The following is a 24,020-nucleotide window of genomic DNA, read 5'->3' on the forward strand; positions in this document are numbered from 1 at the left end:
AGTTGACTCCTGTTTTTCTAAGCTTATTATTTCATGGGCTAATTGGTTCATAGTAATATCATTATTAATGGAGAGAGAAATGATTCTCATCACAAGCAAAATAATGTTTCATTGCCTTTGCAATTAATTCATAGCTCACACTAGAGTAGTTGCACACAATCACTTCTTTCCAGCGGCACCCATGAACCGAAATTTCTGCAGTGCTAGCATTCTTTACCCTGAACATGGCACGCAGTAGTCGCGGCGCGACAGGCTCTTCAATGGGGGCTCCACCCTCCCCGACGGCAGCGTAGCACCGGCGCTGTAGTCGAAGAGACTGTCGCCGCCGTTCGGGTGGCGTGGTGACCGGCTTGGGTAGCTGACCAAGGAGCCGGACACCGAGTCGGTGGCTCGGCGCCGGTGCCAACGCCGGCAGCCTTTATGATGCGCTCGATCTCGCTGACCACCTCGCCCATGGACACGGGCGGTCGGTGTTAGAAATTTAAGCATTTTCATTATCAGTTTAATCCAGAAATATACATCAGCAGGTTTGTGGCAGCATATATGTGCATGTGTATATTTTTTATGAACGCTACAACATGCATAGATGACATACTGATTGATACAGTAAGAATACAAAATACAGTAATCACAGAAATTAGACTGTACCCAGCGGAGGGTCCCATGCCGAGGGCAGCGGAGGCTCCATTTGCACTAGATATAGTGCGTTGCTCGAAGTCGTGGACCACAGTCGATGCAGAAAGATGTTCGCAGTGCAGTCCCACGAACGGATCACCAGGAAGAAGACGCCATGACGTTCCAGGGAGAGGACGGAGATCCAAGAGCGATCTCCAGAAAGAAGATGAACGAGCAGTCACGGATCGCTCCCCAAAAACCTAATCGCCACTCACCCCGTGCTGGATTCTCAGGCGGACGAGGGTTCCAGAGGCACCTGCTCTTCAGCGACTCTGTGCGCGCAGAGGTACGGGACGAGGAAGTCAGAAGGCTGCTGATCTGTGGTTCTCTCAGGAGTGGTTTCGGAAGATGAGATCTGGACTGACGTAAGACAGGATATATGGCTGCTGACGGGGAAGAGAAGATGAAGGCAGCGGAGAATCTCAGGAGACGGGAAGCGGAAGCGAAAGGGACGGTAACTGACGCAGTCAGTTCGTCTCCACCATCAAGGAGCGAAACTCCCGTGATAATGTAGATTTAAGTGGCAAAAGACTGGCCACGCCCGCCCGCCTCGCCACGCCCAAGGCCTCGGCCCGGTCGGCGGCGGCGGCGCGCGCGCGTGTGGCACGCCTTTATCCTTTTCTCAGCTTCTCAATTTAGATGAATAATTTCCAATCATATAAGCTGAGTCAGCGTTCAGTCAAAATCCCGTATGGTATTAAACCATATAACACTTAATGTCACGCACCATAGAGTTTTATTTAATTATTAAATATTATATGGGCCAAGCCCATATTATATCCAACAATCCCCACCAAACTCTAGGGTTTGTAACAAAGTAGTCTTAGAACCACATTTCTTTTATATACCAGTGTTTCGATTAAGACTGTTAAGTTGAATATCCATCTAGAACAATAGTTTCACTCAGTCACAACTGAACAATGGACTAAGCCTTGAATTGATAGTTTTGTGTGAGGTGAATGTCACTAAAGTCCTTAGCTGATACTGGGCAGCAAAAGACATCCCCTCTATTTAAAGCATATAAATCATACTTCAGTGCCTTTCATGAGTATTTAGAGATCACCCAAATCTCATAGACTGTGACCAACAGTCTGACTCATATAGGTGTGTTCCTCAAAAGATGGTCTGTAGGACATCTTTGCTTTGACAAGCCACTTGAAACACATTAAGGCAAAAGCCAGCCTGCCTTACAGAAAGGAAAGATATACATAAAAAATAAGTCTAAGGATCTTTCCTCACAATTTACTACTAGCTTGTTTCACCGTTCTACTTCACGGGATCTCCGATCACATAGAACAGGTTACCACTATAGTAAATTTTAAGTGGGTCTCAAACCCATCTCTCTCGATGCATTTTCTATCACATTGCGTGACAGACCCTTAGTGAACTGATCTGTCAGATTGTTAGACGTGTGAACATAGTCCAACGCTATTACTCCGGAGTTTCTCAATTTTCTGACAGATTTTAGTCGTCTCTTAACATGCCTTATGGACTTCATGTTATCCTTAGAATTGTTAACCTTTGTAATCACAGTCTAGTTATTACAGTTCATAGAAATAGCCGGTATAGATTTTTCAACAACCGGTAAATCCATAAGAAAATCACGAAGCCACTCAGTCTCAGATCCAGCAGTGTCTAATGCTGTGAGTTCTGCTTCCATTGTAGACTTCGTTAAGATAGTCTGCTTGCAAGACTTCTAGGAAACAGCGCCACTTCCAAGCGAAAACACATATCCACTTGTGGCATAAAGCTCATCAGCATCAGAAATCCAGTTGGCATCACAGTAGCCTTCTAGCACTTTTGGATGTCCGGTATAACAAATACCATAACTCATGGTCTCTTTTAGGTAGCGCATTACTCTCTCAAGAGCACGCCAGTGATCATCTCCCGGGTTTGACACAAACCGACTCAGCTTGTATACTGCAAATGAGATGTCTGGCCTTGTTGCACTTACAAGATACATGAGCGAACCAATGATCTGGGAATATCTCAACTGATCCCTTGCTATTCTTTGATTTTTTCTCAGTAGCACACTAGGGTCATAAGGTGTAGGAGCAGGTGCACAGTCACTGAACCCAAAACAACTCAACACCTTTTCCACATAGTGGGTTTGTAACAGAGTTACCCCACCATCACCTTCTCTTAGAAGCTTGATATTAAGAATAACATCAGCCTCTCCCAAATCTTTCATCTCAAAATTATTAGTTAAAAATCTCTTCACCTCTTCGATCACTTTGAGGCTGGATCCAAAGATCAATATATCATCAACATATAAACACAAAATGACTCCTTTACCCCCACCATACCGATAGTATACACATTTGTCAGCTTCATTCACAATAAAGCCAGCAGATGTTAAAGTTCTGTCGAACTTCTCATGCCATTGCTTAGGAGCTTGTTTTAGGCCATATAATGACTTTAATAATTTACACACTTTGCCTTCTTGTCCATTTGCCACAAACCCATGCGACTAATCCATATATATCTCCTCCTCCAACTCTCCGTTTAGGAAAGCTGTCTTAGCCCTTATTTAGTTCGCGAAAAGTTTTCCCAAAAAGTGCTACAGTACCCATCACATCGAATCTTGCGGTACGTGCATGGAGCATTAAATGTAGACGAAAATAAAAACTAATTACACAGTTTGGTTGGAAATTGCGAGACGAACGTTTTGAGCCTAATTAGTCCATGATTAAATACTAATTGCCAAATAAAAACGAAATTGCTACAGTAGCCAAATTTCGCACTTTTCGCGAACTAAACGCGCGCTTAACATACATTTGATGAACGATAAGACCATAAAAGGCTGCTAGGGAAAGCAAAACTCGAATTGTGGTTAATCGGGCAACCGGTGAATAAGTATCAAAGAAATCCTTACCTTCCTTTTGAGTATAACCCTTGGCCACAAGCCTTGCCTTGTACCTCTCAATAGTACCATCAGGCCTAAGCTTTTTCTTGAACACCCATTTGCACCCTATAGGCTTGCACCCATAGGGACGATCAACAATTTCCCAAGTTCCATTGGACATAACAGAATCCATCTCACTCCGTACTGCTTCCTTCCATAAGTCAGCATCAGGAGAGGAATATGCCTCTTCAATGGTTGTTGGTGTGTCATCCACAAGGCACACAATATAGTCATCACCAAAAGACTTTACAGTCCTCTGTCTCTTGCTTTTCCTAGTGACTATAGTGTCATCCTCCTCAGGATTTTGCACATAGGGTTCCTCAATTTGTTCTATTGGAGTAAAATTTTTATGCTCATGGGAAATTATAAATTCATGACTAGTTGCGCTAGGTGTATTTTTCATGGGAAACTTATTCTCAAAAAATATAGCGTCTCTAGATTCCATGATTGTATCAACAGCCATCTCAGGAACACTAGAGTTTATAATTAAAAATCTATAACCCACGCTGTGAATAGCATAACTAAGAAAAACACCATCAACAGTCTTTGGTCTAAGCTTTTGCTTTTTGTTTATTGGCATATTCACCTTTGCCAAACAACCCCAAGTTCGCAGGTAAGAGAGATTTAATCTCTTCTTCTCCCATTCCTCGAATGGTGTAATTTCTTTGTTCTTTATGGGCACTCTATTCAGGACATGACATGCTGTCAAAATAGCCTCACCCCACAATTCCTTAAATAGTCTCGTAGTCTCCAGCATGGCATTAACTAAATCAGTTAGAGTGCAGTTCTTTCTCTCTGCAATCCCATTGGACTGTGGTGAGTATGGTGGCGTCCTCTCATGAATAATTCCATGCACCATGCAAAACTCAGAAAATTCATTTGAGAAATATTCTCCCCCACGATCGGACCGCAAACGCTTGATTTTCTTCTCAAGTTGATTTTCTACCTCAGCTTTATAGACTTTAAAATAATGCAACGCTTTATCTTTAGTTTTTAATAAATACACGTAGCAAAATCTAGTGCAATCATCTATAAATGTCATGAAGTATCATCTATCGCCTTTAGTCAATTCGCCATTCATTTCGCATAAATCAGAATGAACGAGTTCTAATGGTGCCAAGTTCCTCGTCTCAGCAGCCTTGTGAGGCTTGCGCGGTTGCTTTGATTGCACACACACCTAGCACTTAGAATCTTTGACTAAGTTAAATTTCGGGATTAAATTCAGATTTGCAAGCCGCGTAAGACAACCAAAATTAATGTGACAAAGTCATGAATGCCATATATTTGACTCATCCGAAACAATAACATTGTTCACTACTTTATTACACACATCATCAAGCAAAGATAAACGGAACAAAACTCCGCAATCATAACCTTTTTCGACAAATGTTCCATGTCTCGACACAACACATTTATTAGACTCAAGCACAATTTAAAGCCATCGCGACACATCTGAGAAGCGCTAACAAGATTCTTCTTGATGGAGGGGACATGCTGCACATTCTTTAATAACACCGTCTTTCCCAAAGTAAACTTCAGAACGACCGTACCAGCACCAAGAACACGTGCATGCGAACCATTTCCCATCAGCAAGGCTCCACTCCTGCCGGCCTGATAGGAAATAAACAAAGAAACATCAGCACACACATGAATATTAGCACCACTGTCCATTCACCACTCAGGTGAAAGACAAACTGAAAGAACAAAGGGTAAAGAATTACCATACCCAGATGTTCCTCCTTCAGTCTCGCTAATGACCACATTTGTTGATTTCTTTTCTTGCTTGTATTTGCGGTCTAGGCACGCACTTGCCCAATGCTCATCACTCCCGCAAACAAAGCATCCTCCACCTTTCTTGTTGTTTTTCTTCTTAAACTGTGCGGTCTGCTTAGGCTTTGCATTGTTGTTCTCTTGCATGTTCTTCTTCTTTTTATTACGAGATGCAAATGAGTTTTTCTTCTGCGCCATATTGGCCGGGGAAGACTCAACTCCTTTTCTACGGTTGTCTTTTGCTCTCGCCCTCTCCTCAACATCAAGAGATCCAATAAGCTCAGCCACGCTAAACTCTTGTCTCTTGTGTTTTAGAGAAGTAGCAAAATCCCTCCAAGAAGGTGGCAACTTAGCGATTATACCGCTGGCCACAAACTTGTCGGGCAACAAACATGGGAAATGTTCTAGTTCCTTTGCCAGCGCCTGTATCTCATGAGCCTGTTCGACCACAGAACGGTTTTCAACCATTTTGTAGTCATACAACTGCTCTATAAGGTACAACTCACTTCTAGCATCAGAAACCCCAAACTTTACCTCAAGAGCATCCCATAATTCTTTGCCTGATGTGCAAGATATGTAGTTTTTCTCATACTTGGGATGAAGTGCACTAATCACGGCGCCTCGAAACAGGTTATCGGCAACCAAGAACTTTCGCTCCTCCTCAGGAGTAAACTATTTAGGCTTTCCCTGTGCGGTGTGATAGCAGTTCATCGCAGTCAACAACAATACCATCTCTGCACGTCATATCATAAAATTCTTGCCATCAAAATTATTCGGCTTCAAAGCAACAACAAATCCACTGACAGAAAATTGCCTATTATTAGGTTTTTGGATTGTTAGAAATTTAGGCATTTTCATTATCAGTTTAATCCAGAAATATAACATCAGCAGGTTTGTGACAGCATATATGTGCATGTGTATATTTCTTATGAACGCTACAGTATGCATAGATGATATACTAATTGATACAGTAAGAATACAAAATACAGTAATAATAAAGATTAGACTGTACCCAGCGGAGGGTCCCATGCCGAGGGCATCGGAGGCTCCATTCGCACTAGACATAGTACGTTGCTCGAAGTCGTGGACCACAGTCGATGCAGGAAGATGTTCGCAGTGCAGTCCCACGAACGGATCACTAGGAAGAAGACACCTTGACGTTCCAGGGAGAGGACGGGGATCCAAGAGCGATCTCCAGGAAGAAGATGAACGAGTAGTCGTGGATCGCTCTCCAAAAACCTAATCGCTGCTCACCCCGTGTAGGATTCTCAGGCGGACAAGGGTTCCGGAGGCACCTGCTCTCCCGTGACTCCGTGCGCGCAGAGGTGCGGGACGGGGAAGTCAAAAGGTTGCTGATCTGTGGTTCTCTCGGGAGTGGTTTTGGAAGATGGGGTCTGGACTGACGGAAGACATGATATATGGCTGCTGATGGGGAAGAGAAGACGAAGGCAGCGGAGAATCCTAGGAGACAGGAAGCGGAAGCGGAAGGGACGGGAACTGACGCAGTCAGTTCGCCTCCACCATCAAGGAGTGAAACTCCCGTGATAATATGGATTTAAGTGGCAAAAGGCTGGCCGCGCCCGCCCGCTCTGCTGACGGGGAAGAGAAGGACGGTAACTGACGTAGTCAGTTCGCCTCCACCATCAAGGAGCGAAACTCCCATGATAATGTGGATTTAAGTGGCAAAAGACTGGCCATGCCCGCCCCGGCCCGGCCGGCAGCGGCGCACGCGCGTGGCACGCCTTTATCATTTTCTTAGCTTCTCAATTTAGATGAATAATTTCCAACCATATAAGCCGAGTCAGCGTTCAGTTAAAATCCCGTATAGTATTAAACCATACAACATTTAATATTACGCACCATAAAATTTTATTTAATTATTAAATATTATACGGACCAAGCCCATAGTCGCCGGCCTCCTCCACGTAGGTACGAGGTACGCACCGCCGCGCCAGGTCCACGTACTGCTCTAGCCTGGCCGGCGCCGACGGCGACGCGGCTAGCACCGGGTCCAGCAGCTAGTGCAGGCCGCACAGGTCCTTCCTTGCCCCGGTCCGCCGCCGCCCTCACCTCCCGGAGACCCGGACAATGTACCGGGCGTGCTCCAGCGGCTTCCGCGCGCCGTGATGATCGCCAGCATCAGCACGCCGAAGCTGTACACGTTGCTCTTCTCCGACAGGTGCTGCGTCGTGTAGTACTCGGGGTCCAGGTAACCCTGCAACGCCGCCAACACGTGTCGAATCATTTGTATAGTACAACAATGGAGCAACACGAGTTGTTGTCAAGCGATCGATCAACCAAACATTGTGCCCTTGACTTGAGTGGTGACTTGGCCCCTGCCGTCTAGTCCCAGCGGCTTTGAGAGGCCGAAGTCGGAGACCTTGGCGTTGGCCGTTGAGCCGGTCGTCGAGGAGGACGTTGCTGGACTTGATGTCGCGGTGCACGACCGGGCGGAGGGTCGGCGAGCTCGTGCAGGTAGGCGATGCCCTTCGCCGCGCCGAGCACCACTCGAAGCCGCCGTCGCCAGTCCAGGCGCACGCCGGACTTGCCTGCAGTGCATACGCTAGCCGCTCAGCGGATCGGAAATGTCGCTTCCTGCTATGCTCAGCGTATCGGAAACCCACCGTTGAGGCTCTCCCTGAGCGTGCCGTTGGGCACGTACTCGTACACCAGCGTCTGCTCGCCCTGGTCCACGCAGAAGCCGACGAGGGTGACGACGTTCTTGTGGTGAACCCTGGAGAGGAGCTCGATCTCCGTCCTGAACTCCAGGCTCCCCTGCAGGGACCCCTACTGGGATCTCTTCACGGCCACCAGCTTCCCTCCCGGGAGCATCCCTCTGTAAACCTGCACGCAAGCATTCAGAACAGACAGTGGCTGATCAGAACATTCAACAAACTGTGATTGGCCTTGCCCCACTGTGGCTGCTTGCTTGCCTAATCAGTGAGAACTGTTGAATCGCTAGGACCATAGATCTAGCCGGGGTGCTTGATGAAACAAAAACTTAGAACACATTCTAGTGCAACGATAGAGAGACAGAGAGATGTGGATGAGGTCTGACGAACCTGACACCGCGGAGGGGTTAGATCCAGATGCCTCCATCGGGTTCGTTGGTGAAGTGTGCGCACGGGCAACGATGGTCGGGGAAGACGTGTCGGAGATGCGGTGTCGGCGGTGAAGATCGATGACGGCGCAGTACTGTGGCGGAGATACTTCCCGTCACTGACTGCGCCCCTCACTTAGATCGGGTTTAGGGTTTGTCGGTGGGGAGCTCAGCTCAGACGAACCTTGTCATAAGAGCCGCCGGCCCTCACCTCTTTTTATAGCGCAGGGTGACAGGGGCCCTCCAGCCATGGTGAGCTGAGCGCCCCCGATCAGGGCATGAATCAAAGGCCCAACTGGGCCGTTGGGTCCAGTTAGGTTAGAGATCAATCTAACAATCTCCCCCTTGATCTCTTTCCATCTTTCACTTTCATATCATTTACTTTTGTTCATTCCATTATAGATTAACGCATAGAGCATGTCTCATCGTCACGGTCCATTACCGATAGATTTAACAGCTACAACACACTACTCTATTCTGAAATAGATACTTATCTTTGGGCCTTCTTTTGTCCAGGAATTATATGCTTTCCCTTAAACCCATGCTGGCTACATGTTCTCTAAACACGTTGGGTGGTAAGTCTTTTATAAGCGGATCCGCGAACATCTTTTCTGTACTTATATGCTCAAGGCTTATAACATGATCTCGAACTTTATCTTTCACAACATAATACTTTATGTCAATGTGTTTGGCAGCACCACTTGACTTATTATTGTGAGCATACTGTACTGCCGGATTATTATCGCAGTATAACTTTAGTGGTCTATAGATGTCGTCAACCACCTTCAAACCGGGTATGAACTTCTTTAGCCAGTTCACCTGCCCCGTTGCCTCATAACACGCTATAAACTTGGCATACATTGTGGACGATGTAGTGACGATTTGTTTTGAGCTTTTCCATGAAATAGCCCCCCTGCGAGAGTGAATACATATCCAGACGTGGATTTTCTATCATCTCCCGCGTAATCAGAATATGAATATCCCACTATATGCAGTGAATCAGATTTTCTATACGTCATCATGAGGCATTTCATTCCTTGCAAATAACGCAAGACTTTCTTTACCAATTTCTAGTGTTCTATTCCAGGATTGCTCTAGAATCTGCCAAGTAACCCGGTAACAAATACAAAGTCATGGCGCATACATACTTGAGCATATTGCAAGCTTCCGACAGCTGAAGCATATAGAACCACTTTTATTTGATCGATCTCATATTGGTTCCTAGGGTATTGAAAATCCCCATATCTGTCGCCCTTGACTATAGGAGCAGATGAGAGACTACATTTATGCATACTGAATTTCTTTAAGATTTTCTCTATGTATGCCTTTTGTGACAGTCCTAATACCCCTTTATTTCTATCTCGGTGAATCTCGATCCCTAGAACGAATGAAGCTTCACCAAGATCTTTCATATCAAAATTTGAGGACAAAATCTTCTTTGTCTCCAGTAGTAGACTGATATCACTACTAGCAAGTAAGATATCATCCACATACAGGACAAGGAAGATAAACTTCCCATTCTTAAACTTTGTATAGACACAGTTGTCCTCTACATTCTCTTTAAACCCAAAATTCCTTATTGTCTGATCAAACTTCAAGTACCATTGTCTTAAAGCTTATTTTAATCCATAAATGGATTTCTTTAGGCGTCATCTCATTCGTTCTTTTCCTTCCATGACAAAACCTTTCGGTTGTGCCATGTAAATATTTTTCTTCAAGTCCCCGTTGAGAAATGCCGTCTTTACATCAATCTGATGTAATTCTAAGTCGTAATGTGCCACTAATGCCATTATGATTCTGAAGGAATCTTTAAATGAGACTGGAGAAAAGGTCTCATTGTAATCAATCCCTTCTCTTTGCGTAAAGCCTTTTGCCACAAGCCAGGCTTTATATCTCTCTATATTCCCTTGAGAGTCAAGCTTTGTTTTATAGACCCATTTACAACCTACTGTTTTGGCTCCTTTAGGAATTATATCTAAATCCCAAACTTTATTGGCATTCGTTGATTTCATTTCATCTTCCATGGCCTCAAGCCACTTTGATGAATGATCACTTCTCATGGCTTCTTCAAATGAGGTGGGATCATCCTCCATTTGAAATTCCTCAGTATTGTACACTTCATAATCAGTAGGAATAGCTGATTTTCTAACTCTTTGAGACCTTCTAGGGGCCTCCACATTTGGCACATCTTCTGTTTGAGGCTGTTGTTGCTCCTCCTCATTTGTGACAATAGGTTCTATAGGATCCTAAAGAACAGGTTCCTCATCATCATTCATTGTTGCCACAGACGGAATAACAACAGGTGCTGGCACCATAGTATCCTGCATTGTCGGTGCAGTGACAGCAGGTAGTGAGAAAAATAGCTCATGAATCATCGGAGTGGGCGCATACACCCGCTTCTCTTCAAGGTCAATTTCTCGAGCTACCATGCTCCCCTTTATCATTTCATCCTCTAGGAAGACAGCGTGTCTCGTTTCCACAAACTTTGTATGTCTGTCTGGACAGTAGAAACGAAAACATTTTGACTTTTCTAGGTAGCCAATGAAATGACAACTCACTATTTTGGGATCTAGCTTCCCAATGTTTGGGTCAAATACTTTAGCCTCAGCAGGACTCCCCCACACACGTAAGTGGTTTAGTGAGGGTACTCTTTCTGTCCACAACTCATACGGTGTTTTGGGCACCGACTTACTTGGTACTCTATTGAGAATATGAATGGCGGTTTTTAACGCCTCCATCCACAGGCTCATCGGTAAGGTGGAGTAACTTATCATACTGCGCACCATATCCATCAAGGTACGATTGCACCTTTCAGCTACTCCAATCTGCTGAGGTTCGCCCGGTGTAGAATACTGGGCTACTATGCCATTCTCCTGTAAGAACCTTGCAAAAGGTCCAGGAACTTGGCCATAAGAGGTATGCTGACCATAGTACTCCCCCCACGGTCGGACCTGACTATCTTAATCTTTAAATTGTGTTGGTTTTCAACTTCTGCCTTAAATATCTTAAATTTATCCAATGCTTCTGTTCTTTCTTTGATTGGATAAATGTAGCCATAACGGGAGTAATTATCTGTGAATGTTATGAACGAATCATAACCATCCACACTCTTTACAGGAAAGAGACCACAGATGTCTGTGTGAATAATCTATAGAATTCATGCGCTTCGTTTGACATCTTTCTTAATTTTCTTTACATACTTTCCTTTTAAGCAATCTCTGCATTGTTCTAAATCTAAGAGCTCTAATGGAGGAAAAATATCATTCTTAACTAGTCTTTCTATTCTCCCCCTTGAAATATGGCCTAAACGATAGTGCCATAATTTCAACAACGCATCGTGAGTTCTCTTTTGTTTTCTGTTTACATCCATAGATGAGGATATATTCTCATTGTCGCACGCAACGTTCCCATCATCACATACAACATTCACATCATCACGTAGTGATAACAAATAAAGCTCATTTTGTAAGATAGCAAGACCAACACATGCATCATTAAATGTTATCTTACATTTGCCATTTCTAAAATGGCAATCATATCCATCGTTGTCCAAACATGAAACACTAATCAAGTTCCTCTGTAACGAGGGAACATAAAGAACATCTCTAAGTATAAGTTTGAAAGCATCAGCAAGCTCTAGAGAAAGATCACCAACGGCTTCAACTTCTGCTTGGACTCCATTTACTACTTTAACGTGTCTTTCGCTTCTTTGCGTAGTCCTCGTTGAACGGAATCCCTGTAAAGAATTAGCAACATGAACAGTTGCATCTGAGTCAATCCACCAAGTAGATTTCGAATACTATACATACAGGGATTCATTTATGAACGTAATAATGTTCTCACCTTTCTTTGCCACGATCATCTTTAGGTAATCGGAACAATCTTTCTTGTAATGTCCCGTCTTCTTGTAGTAGAGACATTGATCTTTCTCTACTGTGAACTTGTTTTGCTGAGGCTGATGCAGCATGGGACCCTTTCCCTTTGACTTTGAGGAGGAGTTAGCATTATTATTCTTTTTCTTATTGTCTTTCAAATAATTGATAGAGCCACCATTGACAGCTTTTATTCTCTCCTCCTCTTGCACACACATAGCCATGAGCCTCTCCATGTCCCACTTCTCGGGCTGTATGTTGTGGTTGACAACAAAAGTGCAAACTCTTTTGGCAAGGAAGCAAAAATCAGATGGATAAGGAACTCATCCTTGAGAGCCAGATCCATTGGTTTTAGCTTGGATGCCAAATTGCTCATTCTTAGTATGTGCTCTCTTATGCCACCATTACCTGCATATATCTTTAAAGAGCTAGTGAACTGACTCTTTATTCTTTTGAGATACTCGGTGATGGTGTCACATTCTGGGATTGAGCCCACAATTATAGGCTCAATCGTGTTCTTTATCACAGCCAAACACTTTTTGTTGGCAGTGACCCACTTCCTATGCTCAAGGTCATAGGACATTCTTTGGGACGCAAAATCCCTCTCTTTGGTTGCCCAAGCGGCATCAGCCTCGTTTGTCTCTTTCACCGGTGCCACTGGCTCTATGGGACACGGTGTGGTGACTACCCAGTCCACCTCAGCCAAGATGAAGGCCAGGTTGATCTTTTTCTTCCACTCAATGTAGTTATCATCTTTGAGAGTTGAGATTTCTTTGATACAACTCATCAAGTTGTATCCGCCTGAAAATACAATTCAAATAGTGTGAGAACATAAATAATAACAATAACAATTGCATGCCTTAGTTTCAACGTTGGTCAAAATTAAAACATACAATTGTTCTCTACATTAATTCTACATCACCGTTGGGCAGAAATAGAATTAATGCAAGACAAAACATCATAATATTGCCATTAATCAACGTTGGTCAGAATAATAATAATATTATGATTAATTAAAACATACCATTTTCAAAATTAAATTCTCCCGTTTGTTCAAATTTAATAATAAAAATAACATCTTTAAATATGCAGCAGAATAAATGAACTCATTTTCTTGAATTTTAACCACAGGAAAAAATACTTTTTCTATTTTCCTTTGAGCCAATTTCCATTTTTCAATTTTCTAGAAAAAGAAAAATGCAAACCGGGCTCTTTCTTTACTGTTACTGGGCCCAAAACCGGCAATTCGGCTCGGCCCACACCTCTGCGCGATGCCCGGCCGCACCCAGGCCACAACCTGGGCTTGGGCCGACAAAGTCGCTCGGCCACGCGCGCCCGCCTGGGCCACGAGTTGGCTCGCTCTATCTCGACCGTCCATCCAGATCCAACGGCCACGCGCGCATTTCGCTCGGAATAAAAAGCCCGACGCCGCGCGCCCCCGAGGAAACCCTAGAGGTCGGCTCTTTCCTCTCTCTCTTCGCTGCTCTCTCTTCTCTCCTCAGCACCGCAGTACCGAGCGAGCAACCGAGAGTGACGACGGTGGAGCGATGGCGCCGTCGCCGGCCCCATCGCCGGCGTGCGCGCTCCCCGACGGGTGAGCGCGCCGTCGTCGAGCGGCCTGGCTGCGGCGCCCCCATGGCCAGAGCTCGGCGAGCAGCGTCCCGGCTCGGCTTTCTTTTCCCCGCGCGCCGGCGAGGCAGTATCGCTGCGCAGCGGCGAGGTAGGCCACCCCTTCCCCTTCTTCCCCTTCGTCTTTGCTTCTCTGTTGGTGCTCGGATTCAACCGATTTGGGATGGCAATCGAAGTTAGGGTTAGGGTTTTACTGTTGTTCTTTTTCCCGAATTGATTGCGGGTTTTAGAGTTCGGTTTAAACGTGAAACCGAGCCCTCCTTCTTCTTTCTTTAACCCAGTTAGGGTTAGGGTTCATCCGAACCCTCCTTTTTTAACCTAGTTAGGGTTAGGGTTCATCTGAACCCTCCTTTCTTTAACCCAGTTAGGGTTAGGGTTCGGCTTTCTTCCGAGACCCCTTCTTTTCTCAGATCCGAAAGGATCTAAACTGATAAGCTGGATCTATACCTAAACCTGTCTCTGGTACCATTGTTAGAACTGTTGAATCGCTAGGACCATAGATCTAGCCGGGGTGCTTGATGAAACAAAAACCTAGAACACGTTCTAGTGCAACGATAGAGAGACAGAGAGATGTGGATAAGGTCTGACGAACCTGACACCGCGGAGGGGTTAGATCTAGAGGCCTCCATCGGGTTCGTTGGTGAAGTCTGCGCACGGGTAGCGACGGTCGGGGAAGACGTGTCGGAGATGCGGTGCCGGCGGTGAAGATCGATGACGGCGCAGTGCTGTGGCGGAGGTACTTCCCGTCACTGGCTGCGCCCCTCACTTAGATCGGGTTTAGGGTTTGTCGGTGGGGAGCTCGGCTCAGGCGAACCTCGTCATAAGAGCCGCCGACCCCCACATCTTTTTGTAGCGCAGGGTGACAGAGGCCCTCCAGCCATAGTGGGCTGGGCGCCCCCGATCAGGACGCGAATCAAAGGCCCAACTAGACCGTTGGGTCCAGTTAGGTTAGACAATCACTTCACCTTCCCGTAGCTTCCGGTCCCGACGTCGTTCGTCTCAGAGAAGTTGCTGGTGATCTTCTTCAGCTCATTGAACGTGAACATGCGCGCCCCGTGTAGCTGGGGGCCAGTATTGTCGTTGCTGCTCTAGACTTCATGCCCCATGAACCTGCAGGTGATTGTGCTGCACAAAGGACAAAGCCTCAGTCAAGTCAGTGACTTCTATGCAGAGGCAGAGCAGAGGACTGGCGAGAGATAAGAGGGAAAATGAGGTGTTGACCTGTGCTACTGCTAAGTGCTAACTAACCAAAAAGGTTGGCTTCTCTCTTCAGTCTGCTTTGGTTTCCTCTTCCTTCTGGCCATGATGATCACAAGGGCAAGAACTGCTGCAACAACTCCGCCGCCCATCGAAACTCCAACAATCAGGGGTTTGTGGTTTGTCGTCTTCGGTTTCGAAGTTAATGCGACCTCTATGTTGAAGAATTGAGGAGTTGTTGAACAGACAGAGACATGAACGACGCTGATCAAGCTTAAGCATTCAAGTGTAATCATAGCATGATACGATATCTAATGTACTACAGTCCCTGAATCTGAATGTATACATGAATGATCTCACCATTGGCAAAAGTGTACGCCTGTCCAATGAAAAAATATGGGCCATAGCCGGTTGGTTTATACGTCTGGTTGCCAATGTTTTAAATAGCGGGCTAAGCCTCTTAGCGGCAGCCTCTCCAAAAGGCTAAGAAAGGCTATAGCGAGATAAATAGCGGGCTAAGCCATTTAGCGGTTGAGCAAAAAATATGTCAAACATCATGTAATTTTACACATAATAAAGATATAGAAGATGAAAACATTACAAATACCAATAGGGACAGATAGTTCAAAGTCTTACTAACACATTACATCAAAGTTCGTAGTTCATAAATGATACATCATACATCACATAGGGACATACGTGAGTTCAAAGTTCATACAAAGGTGATAGAAATGTTAATTGGGCCTGCACGTTAATTGGGCCGATGGAAATGAAAGCCCAGGCCAAATAGCGGCGCTAAATGAACCACAATTTAGCGGAATTAGCGTGCTATTAGCAGCTAATAACGAAAAAAATCGTTTAGCGTTAAAATCCTGGTAGCTTAGCGTTAGTCTTCCAGATCTGCTAAATAGCGCTATAGCGTCCGCTATAGCGCGCTATTTAAAACTTTGCTGGTTGCTCAGCATGAACCCGATGTCAGAAACGTCTTGTTCACTGAACCGGGTCTTGCCACTTGGAAACAACTCCAGGCTCATCTGCAAGTTGTTGTGCGCATTAAAAATTGAATCATGGATCGAGACCGAGTCCAGCGGGATGCTGCGTTCCAAGAATTTGCTCTTCATTTCTTGGGCCTCGTTTAGATGCTGAAAAAATTTCAACCCGATGAATAGTACCACTTTCGTCTTATTTGACAAATATTGTCCAATCGTGGACCAACTAGGCTCAAAAGATTCATCTCGTGATTTCCAACTAAACTGTGTAATTAGTTATTTTTTTTACCTACATTTAATACTCCATGCAAACGGCTAAAAATTGATGTGATGAAGAGAGAGTGAAAAAACTTGAAATTTTGGTGGCATCTAAACAAGGCCTTGCTCTCTATGGATGAAGTACGAGCTGTTGCTCAGGTCAGAAAACGGCGGCGATCTGAAGAATACGGTGCCCTTGTACGGCACGTGGGCACGGCACAGATGCAGGTTGGGCTCAGCATCTGATACGACAGGCATGGGGGTGGCAGCGAAGAACAGTTCTTGGCAGTAGCATAAGGTGGCATCTCCGGATTAGCCTGTCCGGTGGCAGTGCAGTATTTCCGGTTGTCCCCTTGTTGGCAAACAGGATTCCCCACCAGTCTGTGACAAGATGGATAGCTGACGTCAGAAGTGAATCAAACAGAGCTAGCACTGACCACAGGCTAAAATGTTCTTACAGGAGTATCTGGTTGTATGGTGATCCCCCAATAGCGTACTCTTTGATCTGGTTGTCTTGCAAATCCATCAGTTGGAGCTGACTACTGAAGTCTTATCTGATAGTCAAGGTGCCGTTGAAACGGTTGCCCGGAGCTTCCTGCGATTGTAATAAGGAAGTTGAATCCAGGAGACTGTAAGGGGAGGCGGTAGCACCGATTACATAATCATAACAATTTTGTATACTCTTCACTGTGTCTGATAGATGGAAACTCTTATTTACAGCGGCGAAGCCAGTGCATATGTGTCGGGGTCATGCGACCCCGATAACTTTGTACGAATCAGTGAAACCCCGCGTATTCCGGCCAGCTACGACCCCATCAAATTGAGTTCATGAATCTGTGCGACCCCGGCAGCAGTTTAGTCTAGATTCGCCGCTGCTTATTTATTATAATCTTCTTCACTTCCATCTATCAGGTAGCGTACTTTGTTGCAGTGTGGATAGTTTACTCACAGTGTCTGAATTACAGGAAGGCTGAAGAGAGCTGGTGGCAGCAACCCGCCAATGCGCAGATTCTCAAGGTATCTACATTCGTAAAAATTCAGACGAAAGTAAAAGATTAACTGAAGTTTTTTATTCCTCGAATACACAAGAGTGTTAACTGAAGTTTCAGACAAGAAGTGTTGCATTTAGAGAATTTCAGACAAAAGCTTGTGAGATCAAAGCTGAGAGGGTCACAGTGATGTCAAAGATGGCAAAGTGGCGAACCAGGCCGGAGCATCAGATGCACTGAAGCTGTTGTTGCTCATGTCTCTGTAAAAATTGCAAGAGATTCAGAAGCTGGATGCTCATGTCTTATTTCAAAATGGAAAAGGTGAATTCGTACTTACACAAAGCTGAGCGAAATCATTCCAGTTAAATTTGGCAGTGGGCCAGTAAGCTGGTTGTTTTGTAGATGGCTAGTGATAAGATGAAAAAAAAGATAATACAGTGTCGTAAGCTTACCCTGCATAAAAAAAAGTGGAATTGATAATGATCGAAAGTGTACTGCACTTACAGTTCTGCAAGCTTGGTGAGATTGTTTATGTTTGCTGCCAGTAAGCTTGTCGTAACAACAATTGCTGGAACTGGCCCAGTCAAATTGTTGTTATCAAAACGCCTGCAGCAATAAAATTTCATGATCAGAAGCAAACCATAAAACCATATAACTAAATTTTCATTATGTTTTTTTAACAAGTTAAACAATTGTTTTCCTCAATCATGATTATGTAGGTGAAGTACTTACAGAACTTCTAGAGTATTAAGGAGACCTAAAGTAGATGGAAAGCTGCCTGAGAAGTTGTTGTTATCAAGAAGTCTGAATACATGTAACAAATCAGTCACCGTTTCAGATTCAGAAAAGGAGAATGTCAGGGTTAGTCGTGGATCAGGCTCATATGTGAGTTGAAAATGTGGACAGGTATGGTGCCTGAAAGCTGATTGGCCCCCATGTGGCTGCAACAAAATGGTGCACGCACTTTTTTTTTTTTTGAAGACAACACCGGAGGGGTGAGAGGTGCACGCACATTTCATCATCAGCGGTAGGAAAAAAAACCATATACCAGGATTTAATAAGAATTCACTTACAAGTGCATTGTATTTGTCAGATTATCCAACCCAAGGTTTGTTCCATCAAATATGGGAAGTCCATCGGTGAGTTTATTGTCAGCCAGATCAAGCCAGTATAGCTTTGATAGGCTGCCTAGAGATGGTGGGGGTGGCACCGCTGAGCTTGTTGGAGTTCAAGGATCTGCAGGCAGAGTACAATGAAATTTCCTTCTATCTCATTGTGGCTGTGAACAGGGACTAATTGCAGATATCGCAAGTAGTGATGACTAGGTGAAGCATTGATGAATACACACACAACAGAGCTGAAGCCTGAAGGTTTTGTTTACATGATGCTGATTGCATTAATAGGAATTTAGTTGGAGAAATTCCCTTTACATTACAAGGAATCTTCTTGTAAAAATAAGGATCACAGTGTTTGATGAATCAATTACGAACAAATCAAGAAATCTCTACACAACAAATTCTAGTAATTTGCTTCCCATAAAGAAGGCGTCTATCCTGCATTACTGGAACAAAGGAATTGTTGTTTTTTTTTTATCGGAACAAAGGAATTGTTGTTGCTGCACCTTGATCCTGAATTGGAATATATGCTACCAACTTGGATATTTTTATTATAAATTATTAATTTTGTTTTAGAAACTCAATACTTTTTTTAAAAAATTCAAATCCTCAAATTGTACATTTTCAATACAATTTTTGACAATTTGAATTTGGAACCTTTTTTCAAATATGAGTTTTTATATTAATATTTAATGAACAGTTTCATATTTTAAATTGTTGGAAATCAGATTGACTTTAAATTTCTACATAATTGATATAGTTAAACTGTAATTTTGAATCATAAATTTATAATCACAACTTCAAAAATTTGTTTTTATCTTTTAGTAGATTGAATTTACATGCACTTACTTAAAAGTTATAGATTTCAAAATTTAAACATATAACTCCAATATAAATCTTAAATTGGAAAGTATGAGATACTACATGCTTCTGAAATTTTCAATTTGGATTTACAACTAGATTTGTGTTTTAACTTTGTAAATTTGTATATAAATTACTATTTCCTTATAATTAATGTGGCATAAAACATTCTAAAAAAATACTATCTATTTACTTGGTTATGGAAACTATTCACCCACCAAAACTGCTTTCACACATATTCATAAAAAATTGTTGGGGAAAATTGTTAGAAGGAATGGAATGAGGCCAAACGTCAGCTGATACAGAGAAGTTATGGCGACCCTTCTCCCTCCCACCGCTCCCTCCTCCCCCACCATCCCCTCCACCGCAAACCCCTCCAACCATGGTGGTCTCACTGATCCAACCACTCATGGCGGGCCTTTCGGATCTATGCTTCGATCTAGGAATCAAGTTTGCCTCCTTGGTCTCTCAGCGTTTTGGTTGCTCGGTGAGTCCACCAACCCTCTCCCATTCGGCTTTCTACTTGGTTTTGAGTTTTGGGCGTTCTTCTATTCGCCTAAATGTGGAATCAGTTGGCTTAATCCTTCAAGCATGCCTTGGTGGTATTGCTAGAGATTTTAATGTGATTCATCTCTCGGGCTGGATGTTCTCTTTTTCGGTCACTTGCAAAGATGTTGGTCTCATGGTTTACAAACTTAAGAGCTTCTCTTGCAAAGCCTTTGCCATCTTCTTCTACCTTTGGGGTGGAGGAGGTCCTAACTGGCGTAAGGAATATGACCTTTGGTGCTTTGAGCAAGACGCCGAATGGACAATCGTTGGTTCAAAATCTAAGTCGAATAAGAGCTATGCCGAGGTTGTTCGCTCGGCTCCAATTGCAAAAAAGCAAGTTTTTCTTTATTTAAGTTATCCGGAGAATTATCATGTCAATTATTTGAATTCTCCTATTGGTTCTAGGACTGTGAAGGCACTTTCTCCTGTTCTTGGATCCTCAAATCCGAAGAATTCTCATTCTAATCTTAGGACTCCCCGACGTGTTCTTCGCCGGGTGTAAAAAAGAAAGATTTCAAAGCCAGCGATTAATCAGACACTCATAAACAAGAACAAGGAAATCAAAAAGAGGTCGGAGCAAAAAGCCAAACAAATCCCAAAGTAGAAACTCCAAAGCCCATGTTCTCACTACCCAAGAAAAACAAAATAGTGTGGACACCAAAGGGGATGCTCTGAAGCCCACCGCCATACCACCAAAGACCAACAAAATGATGTGGAAACCTAAGAAAGTACAGTCATCCACGTCTACTTCTCCTGGACCGGATGCCTCATCATCAAGCAAGAAATAAAAGGAGAAGAGTCCTCCTCATTGGACTTTAAAAGGTGAGCCCTTGCCGAAGGTAAATTGGTAGTTATCATATATTTAAAATCCTAAATATTATTCAAATTCAGTATATCATATTTAAAATTGATAGATTATCTTTTATAACCATGACAAAAAAAGTATTTACTAGTAATAATAAGAGTTGCTAAATTTAGAAATTCTAAATGATAAAACTAAAGTTTATGATATTAAATCTAGCATAATTTATCAAGGCATTAAATGTGATAAAATAATAATAATATATATATATAATAAATAAATAAATAAATTTGGCCCTCGAGTTTGCCTCTTTATTATAATAAAAGCAGCCAAAGGATCGTAGACCTTGAGCTAGCTTGGGAGAGGGCCCCCACAGAGATACCTTGTATCTTTTATTTATTTATTATTATCTTGTAAAAAAATCAAAAACATGATAAAAGACAAAAAATGGTCAATGGTGAAGTGGTAGCAGTGTCTGAATGTGTTCCCACGTGGATTCAAAAACTCCAAGAGGGTTACCGAAATATGATAAAATATTTATTCCACTCCACATGTGTAGTGGTAGTTTCTCCTTGTTGAAATGAGGAATAGTTGCTCTGTCTTTTAAGTCATCAGTACCTAGTTTAGTATTCCCCAAGATTTAAGTTTATTGGCTAAAAATGTCTCATCCTAAAAACTTGAATCTTGTGGGTTGCAAACACGTGATCCTTTTCTAAGTTGTTGCAAGCTATGATATGATACAAATGGAATTTGCTATGACTTTGTTCTAAGAAAATCTTGACATCCGGAGTTTTTAATTTTAAAAATGCTAAAATAAAAAGTTCCTCAATGATGATATATCCTACCAAGGCCATATGACAATATACAAAACAAAAACCTTAGTCATATACTGCTTGTTTTCACATTGAGCTTTGTCAAATTGTTGTGACCCTTGTTGAGATTCTTGTCATGCACCAATGATCAAGATTCATGTACACCCATAAATAAATGCTAACTCTTACACTGAGAGTTACACAAAACATGTTTTTTCGTCCACCAAATAAAAATACCCCATTCATATGCCATGACACTCTCTCTCAAAAAGTTTTCATTTGCCAAAAGAAAATATGGGCTATGCTAAAAAAGAATAATAATAAATATCCATGCCAAAGAGCATGAGAGGAAAAAAAATCCATGCCAAAGAGCATGAGAGAGAAAAAAATCCCATGCTAAAAAGCATGAATAAAAAGAAAAAGAAAGTTAGCCAATATTTTCAAAACAAAAGCAAAAGAGAGAGAGCCATACAAAAAGGAGTACAAAAAGTAGAATATTTAAAATTCCACACACTTGCACTTCTTGACCAAAGTGTATGACTTGCATCTCCTTGGATCCTATTTTTGACTTAGCAAAATTATGTGATGCGAGTATACCTCTCTTTCATCCCTACCTACAACTCCACAAAAAGCCTTTTAGAAAGTAGGATGAAAAAGAAAGGCAACATCAAAAGCCTTTGGTGAGGATCATACACATTGAGCGATCGAATGAATAATTTGAGGAACTTACTCTTATTTTACAATACTCATAAATCCTTCGGAAAGAAAGTTGACCATAGGACGAATGATTAATGATTCTGTTAAAACCGTTCTATCTTGCAGCCGCCCAAGACTTGGAAAAGCAACAAGACCCACAAGGATTAAGTCAAAAGGGTGAATAAAAATGCCAACTTATTTAAATCAAGGAAGAATACTTTGTTATAGACATGGTACTTTTGAACTGTAATCGGTATTGTAGCAACTCCTGATCAACAACCACTTAGCTTTTATTCGGGACGAGCAAAGGTTAAGCTTGGGGAATCTTGTTGGCGGTCCTTAACGACCAAATCCAACCTCCAATTAAGATATAAAAAGAGAACTAACAAACTTATACACATGTGATATTATTATGAACATAATTCCACATGTATTAGAAGATCACTATTGTGCAGGACATATACAAAGAATATAATGGAAAATAAGGCCAAGAGTGCACAAATGAGAAAGCGTAAAAGTAGATCTTGAGCAAACAAGCAAGAGTAGGCCCACTCACCTGATCAACTGTAACACCCTCGGTGTTATGCCCGCGCTCTCTGCAATCCTGTGCCGCTGTCTAGCCTTGCTTGATGGCACTGTCTCTACCGTGTGCGCGCTGCCTCTGGCTGTTGTGGCGCTCGTCTCGCCGCTCAATTCACCTACTCGCCGAGTCACTGCTTGCCTTGGCTATCTTGTAGCGCTGTGATCTCACCCCCACTGCCCTGCCGCTCACGCGCCATGGTTGCCTTGGCGCAGTGTGCCTGGCGCTCTTGCTTGTTCTGTTTCCGTCCTTATCCCCTCACTAACCGACGCTCCTATGTTACGCTCGCACGACCATGTCCCCACGTGGCTGTGCCCTTGCCATGTCTTGGCTGGCCCGCGTTAAGTCGAGGCCGTGGGCCACGACATAGCAGCGGTAGTGCACCATCCCCTTCTAAATCCCCAGCTCAGGCTCCCTGTCCAATCCCTCGTGCCGTAAAGTAGTACAAAAAGTTAATTAGGCATCCCCTCCTCCTCAAGCCTGCCTGAGCACTACCAACTGAAAATTGGGCATTTTGCTCGCCGCCGGTCATGTGCGCCATCGAGCCGGTAGGTTTGGGGGTAAGGCCCGTAGGGTTAATAGCAGTTCAATTGCTCGTAACCCCAAGCTCGCCTTCACCTGCTCTATCTGGTGCTCACACCATTTGGCTAGGGCACTTATCGGAGACGTGGTGATGCATGGGTGTCCATTCCGGAGCACCGCCGCCCCGGCGGCTTGCACATGGCCAGACCGTTGAAGCGCTCCCCTGCTTCAACCGTCAGTAGGGCATGCACAACGGTGAGCCACCGATGCTTATCTGCCACCTCTACTCTGCTGAGCATACGTAGGTTCATCGGAATAGGCATGCCACTACCGTGGATAGCCACTCGCCACTACAGCTCATGACAGTGCGTCTCCGAGTCACTAACCGCCACCCATCCTTGCGCCTTCAACTATAGATGGTGGTCGGCTCCTTACTTTCGTCATAGCGAGCCTAGTTTGCACAGCGTAACCGCCTTATGCAGTCTGCCACCGCGCCGGTGCGCGCAGAGTTTCCAGGGACCTCCCCGTGGTAAAGGTGAAAACATCTGAGGGTTTGGTTACAAGATTACTGACGATAGGAATAGTACACATAGTGCCACGTAATAAATTGATAGATCAAGGTTTTTTCTACAAAATAGCTAGCGCGTGCGAGGGATCGCACGTTGGGCTGCTTGCTGGACCGACTTGCTGGCGCGCCCC

General features: G+C 43.7%; 1 pseudogene; it reads right to left on the reverse strand.

The window, feature by feature from the left end:
- Positions 1 to 213: 213 nt before the first annotated feature.
- Positions 214 to 23,186, reverse strand: LOC136479595 (leucine-rich repeat receptor protein kinase HPCA1-like; annotated as a pseudogene).
- Between the last annotated feature and the right edge of the window lie 834 nt (positions 23,187 to 24,020).

Source organism: Miscanthus floridulus, chromosome 9, assembly GCF_019320115.1.
Source record: "Miscanthus floridulus cultivar M001 chromosome 9, ASM1932011v1, whole genome shotgun sequence".
In the NCBI taxonomy this organism is placed as follows: domain Eukaryota; kingdom Viridiplantae; phylum Streptophyta; class Magnoliopsida; order Poales; family Poaceae; genus Miscanthus; species Miscanthus floridulus.